Source organism: Rutidosis leptorrhynchoides, chromosome 2 (genome assembly GCF_046630445.1).
Source record: "Rutidosis leptorrhynchoides isolate AG116_Rl617_1_P2 chromosome 2, CSIRO_AGI_Rlap_v1, whole genome shotgun sequence".
Lineage (NCBI taxonomy): Eukaryota > Viridiplantae > Streptophyta > Magnoliopsida > Asterales > Asteraceae > Rutidosis > Rutidosis leptorrhynchoides.
In genome coordinates, this window is record NC_092334.1 from 167,391,978 (window position 1) to 167,409,191 (window position 17,214).

Genomic DNA, 17,214 nt, shown 5'->3' on the forward strand with positions numbered 1-17,214 from the left:
TTCATGCTGAGTTTCTAAATGGAACGTGATGATTAACAGATCATAACGTCATCATGTGCCATGTTACACGACTCTTGTATTCTATTTAACCTCTAAACATATCAAGAAAATATTTTTCTTAATGATCCGGTCTTTTCCGAGATATTCTTGTAATTTGACAAATCAAGATCGTGCCATTACAATTCTCTTCTTAGAACATTAACTATGTTCATTTCGAAATCCATACCTACGAATTTTGGACCATTATTCGCTTGACTTGAAGTTGGGAAGAGGAGACAAAAGTATGAAACTCTTGAATATAAAAGAAAATATAAAGCTCGACAACAACACGTAAATTACAAACCGTGCATATAAATACGTATTGCAACGTAAAGGCACGGTAGAATTAAAATTACTATAACCCCAAGGTAATAGTAAAAATAAATAAAATCCTCCGGTGGTAGATGAAAAAGAAGAACGAAAGATATGAAAGTTATGAGTATATCAAGAATCAGTACTGGATGGAGCATATTAAAGAATGCTTTAAAGTATGAGTTGAGGGAGAAAGAATAGAAGGTGTGAGTTGTAAGGAAACGACGGGGGTGAATTTATAGTAAAATATCTGACAAAGCAATCAAAACAGATGATCGCATTTAAAACGGATCCTAATTTCCTTAATCGCCGAAGAATCAAATCTTGTATAGATTACAAAGATTTTCTTTACTCCAGAGATCAACCATGATGACGTCAAAAGATGAAAAATCACTATTTTCTCATTTCACTCTTTTGAGATAGCTTCACTCGTACTCTTCACAAAAATCAAATTATTTTGTTTATATTACTCGGTTATGATAAAACTCTATTTGGTAACTCATATTCGTCATGAAAACATTCCTAATGTTAACCATGACAACCTCGATCAAATTTCGGGGACGAAATTTCTTTAACGGGTAGGTACTGTGACGACCCGGAAATTTTCGACCAAATTTAAACTCTATCTTCATATTATTCCGACACGATAAGCAAAGTTTGTTAAGTTTAAATCTCAAAAATTTTAAACATTGTTAATACATTCATTTAACCTTGACCAGACCTTGACGATTCACGAACCATTATAAATGAATATGAATATATGTGTATATATATATGTGTACATATTATAACTTGAAAACGTTAACAAAGTATTAGATATATAATACTTTACCTAAACGTAATTGTTTCAATATAAGTTTATTTATCGACGAGATTAAAAGATAGAATTATCAGATACATTGAATGATGATTACGAGTCCCTATTGAGAGGTCCACTTTGATTTAGGAAACCTTTCCATTTTAACGATATTCGGAAAATAATGATAAAGTGATTTTCAAGTAAGGACAATGAGTTCATTAACGAGAGTTAGTCAAGAGGTTAGTGGAGAATCTTGTTTAATTTTCAAAAGCATGCTTTAAAGTGATTGACTCGTGTCCCTTGTCAACTTAATTATTTAGTTTTCATAATATTAAGTAACACTTGATTCGATTGATATTAAGCAAGTTAAATTTGAACTTATGTGATTTAAAAATAAACGGTGATCCTAAAATGAGTTCTATAAATTTTAGGCTTATTAAAAATGTATTTAGGATCTAGTTATTAAATTTTAGCACTTTTTATATTTTATCCAGAATTGAGAGGGACAGTTGATGTAATTTTTATTTAATACATTAATGATCAAATTTTATACCATAATGACTAAAATAAGTAAATATAATTACTGTAAAAATTTAGGATTTTTCTGTGTACCTTTATTCGCCACTAATTTACAACGAAGTACGAAATAACACTCAAAATAACACTGTTGGTGCAAGGGACATGTTTATGTGACGGCTAATTGAAATTTTAATCAATTAAGATTACTGTTTCCTTTTTGAAATTTATGTAAAATTATATGTTATTATATATATTGATAGCAACCCATAAAAGATAGCCAAATAATTATGTTCCATGTTCCATGTGATTTGTGATGAGATACTGTTTTCTTTCTGACTTTCCCTCAAACAACACATATATTTATGTATATAAATATAAATATACATACATGATATACATAAACATACATCTACTTTCTCTTGAAAATCTTCACACGCCACCACAGCTACTTTGTTTTTCTCCTTGATATTTTTTTTTCAACTCCACCCCACATCTCTTTTAACCTGTTTCACACGAAATCACACTCTCAAATACACTCACCTTTTTAAATTTTATCTTACTCATATATGTTACTCATTTGTATATGTGAATATATATATATATATATATATACATATATATATATATATATATATATATATATATATATATATATATATATATAGGGGCAGGATCAATGGGGAAGTAACCAATCGAGGGAAAACGGGGGGAAGCAAAATTTATTTTATTTTTTTCCTTTTTTTTGGAATTTTTTTTCCGGCATCAAGATCACACGAAAATACGAACATTTAGAAGAGACACTTCATGATGAATGTTATTATTTAGGCGGGAAAACAATCGACAAAAATAACATTCAAGATAATATTGTTCATGAAGAATATGAACGTTTTTTTTTTCATGTTTTGTGAAGTAAAATTTAGCCCGATTTAGAGTTTAGGGTTTAGGGTTTAGGGTTTGGTGTTTTGGGTTTATTCCATAAACCCAAAACACCAAACCCTAAACCCTAAACCCTAAACTCTAAACCGTTCGTGTTAAAAACTCAATCTAAATCCTAAATCTAAACCCTAAATCTAAACCCTAAACCCTAAATTTCTAAACCCTAATATCTAAACCCTATAAACCCTAATATCTAAACACTAATATCTAAACCCCAATAGCTAAAACCTCAACATACGCTCGAAAAACACGATAATTGTTATATATTGCTTCTTCGAGCGTTTTCCTGCCAAAATAAAAACATTTATCACAAAGTGTCTCTACTAAATGTTCATATTTTCATCCCATCTATAATGTTCGTGAACAAAGTTTTTTCAAAAAACGAAAAAAAAGTTTTTGCTTCCCCCCGCTTCCCCCCGATTGGTTACTTCCCTCTTGATCCTACCCCTATATATATATATATATATATATATATATATATATATATATATATATATATATATATATATATATATATATATATATATATATATATATATATATATTATCCACTTGCAAGTTGGATTTATATATCACAAGAACTGATACATTCTTTACTTAATTCCCTTTCACAAGAATATATGAATATGAATGTGAATTTACGCCTAGTATTTTCACTTTTCATTATTTTACCAACACCACCAATAACCACCAAGGAACACCCAAATCCACCACCTCTAAACCAAACAATCACCACCTCATCATCATCTTCATCGAAACTCCACCTGCATGTTTTTCTATTTTCTTTATGATCAGACCCATAACCGAACACCATCACCATCGTGACACTATTGTTTACATTTCTGTTTTAGGATCGGTTCAACACACCTTTCACCATCGATAAACATCACCATCATTTTCCTCAAACGATCACTACCACTATGCTACTGCGTTGCTATACTAAGTTATATCAATGCAAACCATCTCATATTTAAAATTCGATCACCATCCTCACATGAAATCGAAACCCACACCCATGATCAACCAAATCTTCACCATCTCCAACCTTCACTTTTGTAACCAATAACTCTTCTGAACTATTACCTCAAACATCACTGTATCACCTCATTATAAAAGCTGTATATTTCCTGTTTTTGTAACCAAGAACTCGACTACAAATTGATGTTACGAGTATATTTTTTTTGTCTCCTGATCAAACGCCACAACCATCATTTTCTTTACCCTAATACACCCTCATTGTGAACCAGGCTACTACTCGAAAGTTTCTGTTACAATCATTGAATAATTGTACCATGAACCACTCACTGTAGCCGCTGCTACAGCCCGCACGTTTCTGTTTGAAGCCAAACACCACAATTATTTACACTGCAGCTGCTACTCATTGCTTGTTACTATTTCTGTTTGACAACTGCCACAACCACACAGGTATTTCAACCGGAATAAGCTGTTACTGCTGCTTTCTTCTTTTCGCTTCTGCAGCCAATGTTCTAACTTCTGTTTTCCAGTCGAAACCACCACCACCGGCTACACAATAAACGCGTTCCTCTTCTACAGTGACGTGAGTTATGATGATGGTGATGCTTCGTTATGATGATAGAAGTTGTTGAATAAATGAAGAGATGATGGTATGATGTTATGCTCATGATCACGATAATGATGATGATATAATCAGGAATATGAAACCGAAAAATAGTTAAATAGATTTAACTATGGGATGTTACAGAGACGAGATAAATGATGATGAAGTGATGATCTCTGATGATGATTAGATGTACTTATGATGATGATTAGGGTAATTCATGATGATGAAGAACCAAAGATATGTCGTGATTGATTTTCTTTCCCTGCTCCTGTTTCCAGTTCTAGCATGGATCGAGAACATACAATTCATTTCGCTTTTTTTTAGGCTTGATATTAATTGTTATTGGGCCTGTATGTTTCAGGTTTCTAGTTGGGCCGAAACCCAAAATTAATTAGTGATGAGTGATGGTTCATAATGATATGGTGATAATGATGTACGGGTCAAATAACTAAATGTGCTGGATATTACAAGGAAGTAACTAGGGGAGTAATTGTTTAGTAGCATGGTTGTTAAGCGAGAGGTCGCGGGTTCGAGCCCGGGCAAGGGCACTTATTTTTTTGGAACTTATTCTTTGAGGTAGTTTTCTACTACTATTATTATTATTATTATTATTATTATTATTATTATTATTATTATTATTATTATTATTATTATTATTATTATTATTATTATTATTATTAATTATTGTTGTTATTATTATGATTAATTGTTATTGTTATTATCCCTAATATTAATAACATGACTATTATTATCATTAATATTAGGATTACTATCATTTTTATAAATATTATTATCATTATTATAATTATGATTAACATAAGTATTATTATCGATAATACCATTACTAACTATTATAAATATGATTATCATTAATAAGTATTGTTATCATTAAGAATTATTATCATTATTATCACTTTTACAAAAATTATCATTTTTATTATTATTATTATTAGAATTATTATTATTATCATTTCTATTAAAAGTATCATTATAACAAAGTTATCATTTTTATTAAAACTCAACATTTTTAGTAAAGTTATCATCTTTATTATCATTTTTAAAAGTTAACATTTATATTATTATTATTATTATTATTATTATTATTATTATTATTATTATTATTATTATTATTATTATTATTATTATTATTATTATTATTATTATTATTATTATTACTACTACTATTATTACTATCATTATTAAAAATTTATATATTTTATTATTATTATCATTTTTATCAATATTAAAATTATTATTATTATTATTATTATTATCATTATTATTATTAAATATAATAATTATAATTATATCACTAAGAATAATACATAAATTTGTTCGATTACAATTATATGTGTTAATATATATATAAATGATATAGGTTCGTGAATCCGAGGCCAACTCTGCATTGTTCAATGTCGTCATATGTATTTTTACTACAAAATACATTATGTGAGTTTCATTTGCTCCCTTTTTAAATGCTTTTGCAATATATATTTTTGGGACTGAGAATACTTGTGCTTTTATAAATTTTTTACGAAATAGACACAGGTAATCGAAACTACATTATATGGTTGAATGATCGAAGCCGAATATGCCCCTTTTAGCTTGGTAGCCTAAGAATTAGGGAACTGGCCCATAATTAACGCGAATCCTAAAGGTAGATCTACGGGAACTAACAACCCCCATTCTGGAATTTAGAATGTTTTAGTACTTCGATTTTATCATGTCCGATGGGTGTCCCGGAATGATGGGGATATTCTATATGCATCTTGTTAAGGTCGGTTACCAGGTGTTCACCATATGAATGATTTTTATCTCTATGCATTTTGCAAAATGCCTGATATGAGATTATGTTTATGGGAAATTGAAATATGAAATCTTGTGGTCTATTAAAATATTGAAATGATTGATTACGATAAACCTATGAACTCACCAACCTTTTGATTGACACTTTAAAGTATGTTTATTCTCAGGTTTGAAAGAAATCTTCCGCTGTGCATTTGCTCATTTTAGAGATATTACTTGGAGTCATTCATGACATATTTCAAAAGACGTTGCATTCGAGTCATTGAATTCATCAAGAATATTATTAAGTCATTATAGTTTGGATATATTATGAAATGGTATGCATACCTGTCAACTTTCGATGAAATGAAAGTTTGTCTTTTTAAACGAATGCAATGTTTGTAAAATGTATCATATAGAGGTCAAATACCTCGCAATATAATCATATGTTATTGTATTCGTTCTTATGGTTTAGGATGGGTCTTTACAGCAGGAGTAGAAAAAACTGAAAAGGTAGAAAAATCTAACCCTGAAACTGTTAAAATTCTGAAAAATTCGGCAAATTAGAGACCAATAAAGATTAGGAACTGATCACCAATTAAATTTGTTAAAGGTCCTAATTTTGAGGAGGAGGACTTCTTAAAACCTGCTGGAAATTTTCAATCAAAGTATGTTCCTCCACCAAAACGGTCTCCAGATAGAACTCCTTAGCGATCTCCTGTAAACAGGAGATCTTCACCCAGATATTTTAGAAATAGAACTCCACCTGCTCGTAGACCTAGCTTCAATTCCTATTTTAGGGATGATAAAATTGAAACTGTGCGTACATGTTTGCCTTGCGGGTTGGGAGGTCATAGGGCGGTTCATTGTTCTAAACGATTTCTAGCACCCAGAAGGAGGATTGAGTTGAGTCCCCTTAATAGGTTTTAAAAATTTCGATCAGCTTCTCCTCCTAAGAATCAGATGTCGTCTAGACCTAACTCTCATGGGTCAAGTCAACATGTGATTTATAAGAATCAATCCACAATTGAAGACAGTAAAAGGGTTAAACAGGATAATGTTTATTTTAAGAAACTCTTAAATAAGAACCAAATGTGGGTGACAAAGGAGGGTTCTAATGGGGCTAGTGGTTCGGGCACCACTTTCAGGGAAAATGAAATGGCTGTTAATGTAAATGGGAAACCCATTGCCGAAAAGGCATGGGTATCTCCCTAAAACTAGTCATTTTTCTTTTTATTTGTGCAGGTCGCCTATAGTCCAAACAAAAACACTTGGATTGTTGATAGTGGGGCGTCCAGGCACATGACAGAAAAAATGTCTCTGTTGAATGATGTTAAATCTATTAAGGGTGGACCTGTTTCTTTTGCTGATGATCAAGGAGGGTTTATAACTGCTCAAGGGATGATTTCAAATTCTTCGGTCAGTTTTGACAAAGTGAGCTATTTAAAGAAAATGTCCAATAACCTGCTGTCTGTCTCTCAAGTGTGTGACAAGAGGCACAAAGTTTTATTTGATGAACAGCAGTGTTATATCATGAGAAAAGATTATAAAGTACCAGATGATATGATTCTTATGATGGCACCTAGATGTCAAGACTTGTACATTCTGGATATGTCAAAGGCTTATGTGAACGCAGCTACAGGGCATCAGGCTTTTGTGTCCAGAGCTTCTGAGCAAGATTCCATGTTATGGCATAAGAGGATGGGTCACTTGAGTTTCAGGAAAATGAACCATTTAGTTCACAATTGTTTAGTCAAAGGGGTAAATGTTAAAGGGTTTCAGGCTCCTGATGGTTGCGTGCCATGTAAGAAGGGGAAGCAAACTAAGAAACCACATAAGGGTAAGAAACATCATTCCATTGATACTCCTCTTGAGATGCTTCATATGGACCTCTTTGGTCCAGTTAACAAGAAGAGTATTACTGGACACTCCTATTGCTTAGTGGTTACTGATGAATACTCACAGTTTACGTGGGTTGTGATGCTAAAAAGTAAAGCTGATACTTTCGAACAAATTAAGTTGCTGATCACGAGGCTTGAAACGTTGTACAAATTTAGGGTTCGTAAGATTCGGACAGATAATGGGACAGAGTTTAAAAATAAGAAAATGGAAGAGTATTGTAATGAAAGAGGAATTCAACAACAATTCAGTTCACCTTATACTCCGCAGAAGAATGGTTGCTGAAAGAAAGAATCGTACTCTAATTAAGACTGCTAGGACCATGCTGGCTGACTCAGAATTACCACTTACCTTTTGGAGTGAGGCAATTTTGAATGCGTGTTATACGATGAATAGAGTGCTTGTTGTGAAACGTCATGGAAAGACATGTTATGAGCTGCTTCTGAAAAGAAAACCTCACATTAAACATCTTAAACCATTTGGTTCTCTTTGTACTATAATGGTTAGAGATTCAGGTGGGAAATTCAATCCGAAAGCTGTTACAGGTAGGTTCTTGGGTTATGGGAATGCGTGCAAACGAGTTTACAATTTGGAATCACGGTGTGTTGAAGAATGTACTGAAATTGATGTTCAAAGACATGCAGCAATTCCATCCGAAAAAGGGTACACGTGGCAGTTTGATTATGATATGTTGTTTGATTCATTCAAGCTTCCAGAGGATGACTCTGATGATGAAGAGATAGCTGCACAAATGATGCATAACATGCGTCACTCTGCTAAACGGATGTCTGATATGCGTATGCAATCTCAAGTGCCTAAAATAACAGATAATACATCACCAGTGACAGGGACTAAAGATGATGTCTCGGACTCAGGGGATTCAGTTCCAGCATTAGAGGAATCGACCTTACAGTCTGAGGGGGAAGAAGTTTATCTGGATGAAGTATACGAGGACTTGGTAGAGGAGGAACAAAATAGAACTGTGTTGGAAGAACCGCTTCAAGATGAGGAACCCACACAAACAGTTACTGTGGATCCTTTACAAACTAATACAGATGACACCATTGAAATAGGCAGACTAAGACGGTCTGGTCGATCGGTTTCTCTCTCTAAAGGTTTTGCTGATTATGTAATTAACCCTGCAGGTGTTTCAGGTGCTAATACAGGTGAATCTTCTGCTTCAGATTAGCGTGTAACACCCTCTGCAAATGTTGTTACTGCTTTTTATACTGAATTGAATCAGACCGGAAGAATCTTCAGGAATGCGTACTGTGCTTTTGTATCGCAAATCGAACCGGAAGACGTCAAAGATGCTTTGCAGTATGATGAGTGGGTTTCAGCCATGCAGGAAGAACTTCAACAGTTTAATCACTTGGGTGTTTGGAGATTGGTAATACCACCTACAGGTTGTAAGCTATATGGCCTGAAGTGGGTATTGAAAAATAAGTCATATGATCAGGGTATCGTGATCCGGAACAAAGCAAGATTGGTTGTTCGAGGTTATCAACAAATTCCAGGAGTTGATTATGACGAGGTATATGCTCCGGTTGCCAGACTTGAGGCGATACGGATGTTTTTAGCATTTGCTTCGTGGAAAGGTTTTAAAGTGTTTCAGATGGATGTTAAGAGTGCGTTTTTATATGGTACTCTCCAAGAAACTGTGTATGTAACTCAGCCACTGAGCTTTGTTGATCCACATCATCCAGAAAAGGTGTATCTCTTAGAAAAGGCACTTTATGGTCTTCACCAAGCCCCGAGAGCTTCGTATGCTACTCTGTCAAACTATATGATAGAGAACGGTTTTAGACGAGGGGTCATCGATCAGATTCTTTTTATTAAGGAAAGGGGGGACGACATTATGTTGGTACAAGTATATGTGGACGATATCATCTTTGGGTCAACCGATCAGAAAATAGTTGATGAGTTTCAGGACGTAATTCAAAAACGGTTTAAGATGAGTTCACTAGGGGCCATTAATTTCTTCTTAGGGTTGCAGGTTGATCAAACTGAAAAGGGCATTTTTCTAAATCAATCAAAGTATGTAGCTGACATCTTGAGCCGGTTCAAGATGGAAGATGAAAGAATTGCCAAGAATCCTCTGTCAGTGAATCATGGGAATACACCAGAAAAATACAGGGCCGAAAGTCAATCCGACTCTTTACAGGGCTATTATTGGTTCTTTAATGTATCTTACAGCGTCTCGCCCAGATATCATGTTCGCTACGTGTTTGTGTGCTCGTTATCAGGCACAACCGAATGTGAATCATATGTTAGCAGCAAAGAAGATCATGCGTTATCTAAAGGGAACTCCAAGTTTGGGCTTATGGTATCCTAGAAAGGATGGGTTCGATCTAACGGCTTTTAGTGATTCTGATTATGGGGGTTGTAAGAGAGACTTCAAATCAACCATGGGAGGTTTTCAGTTTCTAGGTAGCAGGTTGATAAGTTGGCAGTGTAAGAAACAAACGGCAGTCGCACAATCGACGTGTGAGGCTGAATATATTGCAGCGGCAAGTTGTACTTCTCAAGTTGTCTGGATTCAACAACAACTTCGGGACTATGGTTTGCAAATTTCTAACACTCCTATATATGTTGATAATACTGCTGCTATTGCTGTTACTAAGAATCCTGTTAATCATTCTAAGACCAAACACATAGGGATCAAGTACCATTTTATTAGGGACTGTTATGAAAAGAAACTAATAGATGTCCTACAAATAGGTACAACAACCCAAAGGGATGGCTTGTTTACGAAAGCGTTTGATAGACCCCGTTTCCTATTCCTATTAAATGTGTTAGGTGTGAAAGATAGGGCGGAGGTTGTGTCCGACAAGGAGTTATTGAAGTAACCATCCAATCTGTATCATTTGTAAATTTTTCATTCTACATCATTTTTGCATGCTACTTAGTTTATTTTTCTGTTTTGCATGATCATTTTATTTTCTGTTTTGCATTTTTAAATTGAAAAAAAACAAAAAGATTGTGCTTATTTGCTTTCTGTTAAATAGAATAGTTGAGAAAATTGCTTCATCAGAAAATACAAAAACGTTGAAAAATGAAAAATCCATAAAAATCAGAAACTGAGAAGTTGTTATGTGAAAATGGGAAATGATTGTATTACTGGCCTTGCATGTTAATCGTTCTATGTAAAAATTAAGTATTTTATGATTAGTTAATGAATGTTGATAAATTTTGAGGATTGAATTTTGGAATGAGAGGATCACTTGTGCATAAAGTAAATAATCTTGGCAAGAAAATCGCGGAAAGGTTTACAGCGGTTGACGGTAGTCACCTACCTATCACTGAGAATGTATTGAGAAATGATTGTTCAGGAACTTAACATACGGTTGAGGTCTCCCCTACTACGAGTTATACTCTAGTGATGGATTGCCAAGTAAGTCCACACGGTGAGTTTACTCTGTTCGAACCTATACCAGTTTCTATTTACCTTTATTGCTTGGGATGAAACGCCTTAGGTTAGTCAGGTATCCACAGGGGGCGTTCTCACTATGAACGGATCGAAAAGTGAAATTCTGTATCACAGGCATTTCATCGGTTTGAGAAAGTATTTAAAGGAGACTGCTTCAACGCCAAAGATTAATGTTGTAGTGTGGTTCATCTCTAAGTGTGGTGCATCATCATCAAAGTTATATTTGTTATTTCATTTCAAGTTTATCTTCATTTACGTTTAAGTTTGCAAAAGCAAAAGAGCAACATCAGAAAATCAAAAAAAAAAAAAAATGAAATAATGAGTGCGTGCACCACAGCAACTACAAAGAGTTCGTGCTATTAAATGGTACAGACTTCGTGTCTATCAGAAATTTAAATTCTTCTTGTGAAAGATGATCAAACGCTATGCTGATCAGAACAATTTAAGTTATCTATATCTGAGGGGGGAGAAGTGCCAGAGTTTCAGATCTAGAAAACTCAAATCATTCTATTTGTCCGGGAAGTCATGATTTTAGCAGGTCTTTGCTTATCATTTGAAGGGACGTTACATCTATTGTCTGTGACATGGGTTGTGCCGATTGATCTAGATAGCTGGGAATATCTTCTGGAGGGTATTCTGATTTAGAATTTCATCACTCCCAAAATCATCATTTCATACCATCATTATTAGCTTTCCGCTGAAGCATGGGGTTTATAGCAACTGGTAATTGTGTTCTTACGGAGTATGCAATAAAATTGATATAAACAAAGCTTTCTTAATCGAAAGGTATAAGTTTAAGGTAGAAGCTCATGGCTGACAGGGTTGCTAGAAACATCGTGAGATGTTCCTGTTCAATCAAATCAAAAGTACATCGAGGTGATAGCGGACAACGTCAATATATTGTGCTCAATTGACCACCTAAAAAATTTGTGCGATCTCAAGTGAGGACTAAGTTTAAGATTATTTACCCATGTGTGTAAGTGATTTTCAAAAAGTCTGGGAGGAAAGTCTGATGGGTTTATTGATTTTCAAACACTAAAAGTGTAAGTACTTAAAAATCTAAATGGAACAATAAGTGCTGAATGAATGAATTTAACGATGTTAACTATTGCAGAATATAGTTCAGTTCTGATCCCAAGAAAAATGTTGATTGACTCATCTTCTGACAAAAATATGTGTTTATACTAGGTTAGATATGTAGTTTGCTCCTGCTTATGATATCCACTAGGCAGTTAGTTTGTTGATTTAATTCATCATAATGTATATGCTTGCATTACTTTATTTTATTTTTTTCATTGTTTGCATTATAAAATGAAAAAGACAAAAAGTTTTATTGTGTTTTAATATTTTTGCATGTTTCATACTGTATATTTTACATATCATTTGGTACTTTAACGACCCGTCAAAGTACACTTGACGACCATCGTTATCTTGGTCCCACAACTTGATCATAACTCTATATGAATTTGATAAATAACCTTGCATTCTTTATTTAAAAATAATTTCCTATAAAGGAAACCTATCAAAATATGTAAGTTTAGAAAAACCATACATTATTACTTAACCAAAAGTTGACCAAAACAAAGTCAACAGCATCCACTATTAAATGTATCAAAATAGAATGCAAGTTATTGTTTAACAAAAGCTGCCATCATAAAAATGCAGACTCTCTAAGCACAGCGGAAGTAATCAATCATGAACCTGAGAATAAAACATGCGAGTAACTGTCAACAAAAATGTTGAGTGAATTATTGTGACGATCGATCCAAATCCATATGGACGAACACGTCATTCATTGATTTCATTGCGAGGTATTTGACCTCTATATGATACGTTTTGTAAACATTGCATTCTTTTGAAAAGGCACACCATAAATGAATATTTAAATCAAAGGTTTTCGACATCTGATGATTTCTACATATAGACAATCACCATAAATAATAGTTTACAACAGTACTTCCGTTGACAATGCAGTCAAAATAAGATACATGGTGATGATTTGGTGAATGCAACGTTTCCTTGAAAAATATGTCAAGTAAGACTCCATGCACATAGCTTGTCTAACATCTAAGCAAACAGCGGAAGACTTCTAGGAAACCTGAGAATAAACATGCTAAAAAGTGTCAACACAAAGGTTGGTGAGTTCATAGTTTTAATGTTTCGTATAATCTGTATATAAAGGTGGATCACAAGATTTCAGTTGTTTCATCCAGAAACGTTTATCAAAATATTCTACGAAATTGAGCACCCTGGTAACTAAACTTAACGTATATATAATTTTTACCCTTTGTATAATCATCTTAATAATACACGCAAACCAACGTGTACGCTTCTCAAATAGCATACGTCCGTTAAAAGGCTAGTGCTCTAGCTCGGACGGGGATATCAAGCCCTATGGATCCATATACTACTACTCGCGCCCACCAGTTCTTATAACTGGCAGTTAACAGTTACAAAAGCTAAGGGATTTTAGGTTCAAACTCAGTGTAGAATTTAGTATGTACTTGTATCCATTGCGTTTAAAATAAAGTACATGTATTCTCAGCCCAAAAATATATATTGCAAAAGCAATTAAAAAGGGATCAATGAAACTCACGCATATACATATTGTATATCGGTTATTAAAGCATTTGCATGTATTCTCAGCCCAAAAATATTTAAAGTATTTAAAAAGGGATACTATAAACTCACCTTAGCAGCATATAAAGTCGTTCACCAAAATGTGATCGAAACACGGATTACCAAATAACTGTAGATCTCAACATATCAATATTGTAGAAAAGTATGTAGACGTAACGGAGATAATAAACACTAGATTTGATTCATAAATATACCCCCGAACATTACCCATAACCTCCATGGCAATAACCCATAATTTCCTTAACTCTATCCCGCTTGAAAACATATTTTGAAAGTGACACGCTCATGACCTCGTCGTAGTATTTTAGGTATAATACTAATAATAATTAGATTAATAATAATATTAATCTTAATAATAATAATAATAATAATAATAATAATAATAATAATAATAATAATAATAATATAAATACGGAGTAAGATGAATATATATGTGTGTAAACTGAGCCGAAATCGATGAAATTTATAGACCTCGCCTGGCCAGACCTCCCATGCGATCGCATGGGTTTGAAGGCCACAGGCCATGCGATCGCATGGCCCTATTTTTCCAGCCCACATGTTTTTGTCCTAACATTTGTCTACATAATAAAATATAAATATAATATATATAATTTAAATTAATTAATTATATATTATATTAAATTCACGTGCATAGTTGACTTGTAATTTTTGTTCCGATAAGTCGTACGTTGTCACTCGACTTATGTCCCGGTTCCGGTTTTTCGAACGCCCTTTCGTACGCTGAGAAAACTAGTACTTTTTGTTTCGTGACTCGTACCTTTGTCAAAATATAAACTTAAATTATCCCTAAATTATATCACTCAAAGTGTATCTTAAACTTTCGAGTGTTTTGGTCATTTACTTCTATAAATTATCGTCTCGTAGTATATACATATACATATATACATTTTTTAAATTTTGAAATAGTGTTTTCCTGTAGAAAAGTTACTGTAGCAATTCACTGTAGCAAATAGTGATTTTCGAAAACACTGTAGCATTTTGGGTACTGTAGCAATTCGAAAATACTGTAGCAAATTAGTGTTTTACTTGTTTATTTTAAACATTTTAGTTCACTTATCTAAATATCAATCGAATTAACAAACGAATGTTACTATCGTTTACTAAATAACTTGAAATCATATATATATATATATATATATATATATATATATATATATATATATATATATATATATATATATATATATATATATATATATATATATATATATATATATATATATATATATATATGCACATTAAGTTATATATATATTGTTCGTGAATCATAGGGAACAGTCAAAGAATAATTGATTATATGAATATAGTTCCAAAACTGTCGTGACTCAATATTACAGACTTTGCTTATCGTGTCGGAAATGTTAATCATACAAAGATTTAGTTTAAATTTGGTCAGAAATTTTCGGGTCATCACAATTATAGGTTTAATATTGCAAACAATATTTAATTTAAACCGTAAAAATTTATGTTTGAAAACATAAAAACTCCTTTTTGGACCACAAAATTATATGCTAGAAAACATATAAAAACATTATTTCATTTACCGTGAGCCACCTGGTAACCACTTAACCATTTATTTACCCTTGCCAAACACAATAAATAATATACACCGAACAAGTGTATCTACAACAAATTACGAAGTACTAAACATTCCGATTATAAATTGCTAGCGCGACTAGCTCGAAATGGGGTTGTCAAACCCGATAGATCTATCCGTAGGATTCGCGTTCACCAGTAGAAACCAGTGATTACGGTTACCAGACTAGGGAATATTTTTGTTCAACTCACAATGAATAATTTAAACCAACATCCACATGTGTCCAAAATATAAAATAAATTGCATGTATTCTCATCCCAAAAGATTTAAAATAGAAAATTGGGACTATAACTCACCTTAATAGCAAACGAAGTAACCACACATATAAGCGAACAACAATCGAAGTAAAGTGATCAGGAATGATCACAACGCCGACCTATAAATAAAGCAGCTCGATATAAATAACTAACTTAGGTCAAGTCTTAGTATGATAGCTATTGTACATGTTGCAAGTAGTCATAGAACAATACTCAACATGCATCGGTTTGATCGGAACAGCGTACGGACACACTTTCTATTTTTAGAAAGTTTCTATTTTTTAGCAGGTTTCCATTTTTGGAAAGTTTCTATTTTTGGAAAGTTTCTATTTTTAGAAAGTTTCTATTTTTGAAAAGTTTCTATTTTGGAAAGTTTCTATTTTTGGAAAGTTTCCAAATTTAGAAAGTTTTTATTTTTAGAAAGTTTTAAGTTAGGAAAGTTTCCTTATTTAGAAAGTCAACAAAAGTCACTGAAAGTCAAAGTCAACCGAAAGTCAACTCAAAAGTCAACCTTGGTCAAACATAGTCAACGTTAATTTTAAAAGTGTAAGTTGTAATAATAATGTAAGTTATAATGTTTATTAAAGTTAAATATGTCTAATTATGTCATAACATAAGTTTAATTAAATTAAAATGAATTATTAAAGTTAATATAAGTTTAAATGATATAATTAATATAACATAAGTATTTAATTAATTAATTAAATATTAGTCATAATATAAGTATTATTAATTAATAATAAATTTTAAATTATATCATAAGTATTATTAATTAATAATGGATTATTAATCATATCATAAGTTTCTAATAATAATTATTAAAGCATAAGTATTTAATAATTAAATTATAATTAAATAATAACTAAGCCTTATAATAATTAAATAATTAATTAATCTTTATTATAAGTCTTATAATATTAATCTTATAATATAATTTTAATACTTATCATAAGTATTTTCCATTAATAATAAAAGTATTATTAATCATAAGTTTAATTAAAATGTTAATTAAATCATAAGTAATAATTAAATGATATAATAAATGTATATCATAAGTCTTAAATTATAATAATTACTTTTTATATCATAAGTAATTAAATGATAATGAAATTCATTATTTATATCATAAGTTTAATAATTAATCACAAGTTTTAAATCAAAAGTTCATCGGGTCGTATCTTGAGCCCCGTGTGTCGGTTTTCGGCGAGCCTTACATATATCTTCGCCTAATCAAACCACCCGAAACTTTGGTACACTCAAGAACACACCAAGAATAGCCGAAAAGTCGTGGTGATCAGCCAAGACATCACTTGAAACTTTAATTCAATCAAAATTGTGTTTTAGACGCAACGGGTGATTCGTGGCTAGGATTTAGATGACCCGAATATGAAAGTTTGT